Source organism: Crocodylus porosus, unplaced genomic scaffold (assembly GCF_001723895.1).
Source record: "Crocodylus porosus isolate Cpor-Errol unplaced genomic scaffold, CroPor_comp1, whole genome shotgun sequence".
NCBI lineage: Eukaryota > Metazoa > Chordata > Crocodylia > Crocodylidae > Crocodylus > Crocodylus porosus.
Window position 1 is genome coordinate 43303402 of NW_017728909.1, and position 5057 is coordinate 43308458.

Genomic DNA, 5057 nt, shown 5'->3' on the forward strand with positions numbered 1-5057 from the left:
GTCTAAAAAAACAATGTACATACCTTAATTAAAAAATACTTTATTGCTAAAAAATGCGAAGTGAGCAAATGCTGTTGGAAAAGTGGCGCCGATAGACTTGCTCAAGGCAGGGTTGCCACAAACCTTCAATTTGTAAAAAACCGCAATATCTGCAAAGCGCAATAAAGCGAAGCACAATAAAACGAGGTATGCCTGTATATCTTTAGAAGATAATCTAAGTTCAAGAACAAACAATGTTTAAGTTTTTTTGATTTTATTCCCAGGTTCCAAAGTTATGCTCCTTCTCATTCTCTGTGTTGTACCATCCCTTCTTTTGTCAGAAAAGAGTAGACATTTTCTGTCTTGTGCATATCTGGAAAACATCAACTTTTGTCAGTGAATCTGTCACCAAGCACAATAAATCTATGTATGCATTTCTAAGATGTTTTCTCAGTCATGTAGTGATTGTTTCTATCGTGTCTATAATGACGTTACTGTTAATATAATTTGATTCAGAGTTAAAGACATTTTTCATTTTCAAGTTACAGGGTTTTTCAAAATGTCTCAAACTGTATGTAACAGTGCGTAATCACTGTTAAATGAGGTGGCATATTTCAAATCTCATATTGCATCTTACAGAACAGTGTAGTATCAAGAGCTTTCATGGATGAAGTAATTCTGTTTAATGCGTGCCTGAATTTTGAATGAGTAAAAGAATTCTCGTATATAAAGGAAATAATTACTCAAGATCTTTTGGAAAGCATTTCATGCTTTCTTCAAGTTTCATATGACATGAAACTGATGGATATTTATTCTTTCATGATTTTTTTAAAATATATTCCTTAGCACCCTTGCTTTAAGTTTACTGATTCTACAGCCTAAGGTACCTTTTACTGAATTAGTTTGATGAGTTGTAGTTTCTTGTTATGTGGGTTTTTAACCTCCAAATCTAAAAGGGTGTTTTAACATATTCTAGGCATCTTTAAAATAGTTCTTGCATTTAATTTTAATTTTTTATTTAAATATACTTACAGGGCTTAGGACTAAATCCTTTGCCACCTGCTGGGCCTCTTAGTAGCAGTTAGGTGACCTTTGTCATGTACAGATATTTGCTGTCCTAGGAGAAATTATCGTAGGAGTGATTTACAAACAACACTGCTTGTTTCCCTGGGGTTTTTTTCCTGGAGTGGCCATATTTACTCTGCAAGAAAAGGCTTGAATCTCTGTACACATTTGGTTTCTCATAGAAGAAACTGGGTATCTGTACAAGGTCTAAGTATGATTCTAGTCTATCCTGCTTGAGTCTTTGAAAAACCTTCAATGTATCCATGGATGAGTCCAGGATTTACTAAAGGGTGGGTTTGGCATACAACCCCTCAAACCATGGGTAAAGCTGGAAGTCTACTATAGACTTCCAAGGTCAGACAATATATTAATACAGATCTCTCTAATTTAATAAGAGAAAAAAATATCTACTGGAAACTATACTGTTATAGGAAGACTAAGAGTTTGAAGAATAAATGCTACTAATAATAGCGAGGCTTCCAATAGTATAGACCATTGCTATGTAATAAACTTCATTCGTGTCTTGTCTTCAGCAGATGTAAATAGCCACTTGCTAGCTTGTAGGGTAATTAGTTGCTAGGATATCAATTTTAATATGGTGAATCGTTATTTATGATGTTGTAGTTTTACTTGGTAAATATTGTCTTTTACTAGCTGACCACTTCGGATATGTTAAAATTGGTATCCTAGCAACTAATTTTAATTTAATTTCTTAAAGTTGTTAACTAATGCAGTCATAATCAGATTGATAATTCTGTCTTGAAACTTAAAGTTTGTGCTTATCAAGTCCTTTGAACTCTCCATTCTAGCATTCAGAGTAGATCCAAGTTATTCCATACCTATTTAAACTTCTTATCCAGTTACAGAATTTATTTTTAATAATTATTGTTTTTTCTGGCAAATATATTTACTCAGCCACATAGCTGAGTATTATCTATACAAATTCTTGAACTGGTTAATGGCATATTATATCTGGGTGTTGACTATAAAAGCAGAAAAGCAGTAAGCTTCATCAACAGAGGATGTATGTTTTATATCTAGCTCTTTGATTTGGTTGAGAACGTTTATCCTTGTGAAAGTTGCTTAGTTTTTCTTTTCTTTTGCTTGGTATAGTTGGAGAATGCTTTGGTAAACAGTGGGCTCATCTACATGTTCCTCTTTTAAGTGGGCTTAGCCTAAAATCGCCATCGTTAAGGTGCCTTAAGGGTGCATGTCTACATGTGCGTGCCCTTAATGCACCTTAAAGATGGCTATTTAAGGCTATGTGAGCCTAAATCTGATACCTATATAAAGCAGGTATCAAATTTTGGCATAAATAGTGTGGAAGAAATCAAACTTCATGTTGTGGTTGAATCAGAACTGACAGCCAGCTTTTCTTTATTTAGGGCTATACTGTGATCACAGGGAGAATTCCATACAGCAAGGGGAATCACCCACTTGTCTGTTTCAAAGGATTTCTTGAACTCCATAAGTTTACAAGCATATTTATACTTAAGACCGAGAAAGAAAAAAAATATGACCATGGAGAAACAAAACAATAGTAAATTACACAGACATACAGACAGTTTACTTAAAGAAAACATCCATGCACAGGGTAATATATCAAGACAAAACAAGGCATGCAGGATTCCTTATCTCAGAACATATAACTGAAATAAGCAGTATCAGCACTTCTGTTTTCTGTCTGTTTTCCTAGTCAAGCAGGCCAGAAGCCCGACCAAATCCACTACCACAATAGCTAAGTCACATTAGCACACGTGTAGATGTGCTAATGCATATCAACACGGTGTTCGATAATGGATAGACACTGTGTTAATGCATATTAGTGCATCTGCATGTGTGCTAATGCAATTTAGCTAGTCACACCTACATTTAATACACCTTAACTCACATTAGCACATCTACATGTGTACACGCACCTAAATTGCCTTAATGCGCCTGAAGCAAAGGCGCATTAAGTTTAGGTGCATGTAAATACATGTGTAGGCATGCCCAGTGGTATCTTACATTGTGTCCTTAAGATGGCATAATTCAGTTGTGCTCAATCTTTTTGCCAGTGGGCTGGATGGGCAGTGTCCAGTTTATCCATGGGTTGGATCTGGCCAGTGGTCCTGACCCAGTCCAACGGGGGTGAAGGGGACATGACCCAACCCAGATCAAGCCATGTGGGATGCAGGGGACTTGCCCCAGCCCCAACCCAGCTACAGAGAGGGAAGGAGGTGTGCCCTGGTCCCAATCTGGCTACATGGGGTGGGGAGGAGAGTAGTAGTAGTATTAATTGCTGCTGGTACTCCACTACTGAATTTTCTGACCCATGGGGAGCCCCACAAGCCATATGCCTTGGCTCCACAGGCCAGATTTGGCCTGCAAACTGAAGGTTGGGCACTCCTGGTGTAATTTACGCTCTTCCTGATGTTCTTTGAGTAGGTTTCCTAGAGTCTTGAACTTGATTTTAGGAAGACTCACCTGTAAATCCCTTGAGGCTGTACCTCGACTCAGTCACAGCAATTAGATGTATATCTGAGCCCTGCAACTACAGTTTAGTAGTCCATAAGACTACAATATCTCATTCTTCTAATGGCTTTGTAGTTTAGTGCAGAGGTTTTAAATGAAGCAAATGGGGTTTGGAGTGGGTGTCTACTTACATTGTTAAATTGCAGGCTTTAGTTCAATATTTTTTTCTGCTGGTCTCTTTTAGAAGAGGGACAACAGCTGAAGTGTCTCATGAGCTTCTTTTTAAATCTGAGTTTCAAAGGTCCAGTCCAGAAGGGACTGGTGCATTAATTCCTGATCAGAGGACATAAACAACACTATCTTGCTAGCTGGAGAATAAGGAAGCTTCTGGTGACTTGCTATTTGTATTCAGTAATTACTAAGTATAACCCCAGAACTACCCCCCTCTTGCTTTCCGCACCCCCCCCCCCAAATACACAGATGTCTTCATCTGAGGAACAGTTGCTGGTGCTGATAACACACTTCCCACTCAGCAGTTCTCGCAGTCCCCCTGTCCCCCTGATTGTTCTCACTTCAGTCTTTCCTGGATTGGGTTGAACAGGTTCATTTTTATTCCGGTTTCTGTTCAAAAGTCAATGTCTTTAATGTAGTAGTAGTGGCATTGCAATAAATCTGATTTACCATATTATTCTGTACTAATAGAGGGGAAAATGTAAATCAAGGTAAGAGGACTTAAAGCTAACTATTAACAAGGGTCAAGTAGTTTCTCAATTGAAACTTTCAGTATCAGAGGCCTGAAAAAATAGAAGCCCTGCACCCTTGTCCTTTTTCCACGTTTGTTATTCTCACTGTTTAACTTGGGTCCTAATCATATATCCTTGAAATGTGCATCCTACATTGAAACTTTATCTGAGCCTTGTGTGCAAGCTAACCAGTTTGAATAGTCATTGAATAGGTGTTTACACAATTACAGTGACTGGTGTTAAAATAATTATTTATGATGTTGTAGTCTCACTTGGTAAATATTGTCTTTTACTAGTTGACCACTTCAGATAAGCATATTCCTGTATAATTTTAGTAACAACTGAAGACTATCCAGTACAGGTAGCATATCATCATGGCGCACTTGCACCAGTGCTGTAAAAGATGATCAGATCTGTGTTTGCAGAACAGCACCTCTTTCACAGAGCTAGATTCAACACCTTCATTCAACTCATGAGATTTGCTCAACTCTTATTTAGTTACAGTCATAGTAAGGTCAGAGGGGACCTGAGCAGATCATCAAGTCCGACCCCCTGCCAGGGCAGGAAAAAGTACTGGGGTCAAACGACCCCAGCAAGGTGATTGTCTAGCCTTGTCTCTTAAAGACCCCCAGGGTAGGAGCCAGCACCACTTTGCCTTGGAAGTTGGTTCCAGATCCTAGCCGCCCTGACAGTGAAGTAGCGCCTCCTGATGCCTAATCTGAATTTACCCTCTCCCAGCTTGTGACCATTATTTCTGGTCACTCCTGGTAGTGCTTGGGGGAACAGGGACTCCCCCAATGCCTGCTGGTCCCCCCT

General features: G+C 38.8%; 1 protein-coding gene across 3 annotated transcripts in view; it reads left to right on the forward strand.

Moving 5' to 3' along the window:
• The window catches only part of NLN (neurolysin), a 79170-nt gene that overhangs the window by 9677 nt on the left and 64436 nt on the right, over positions 1–5057 (forward strand). Inside the window, exon 1 of one of the 3 annotated variants that reach the window (XM_019532143.1) lies at positions 3983–4099. The exons of the other annotated variants lie outside the window; for them this stretch is intronic. The gene's annotated coding sequence lies outside the window, so the exon portion shown is untranslated. Of the gene's footprint in view, positions 1–3982; positions 4100–5057 lie in introns of those variants that run through there. 3 annotated transcript variants of the gene reach the window in all.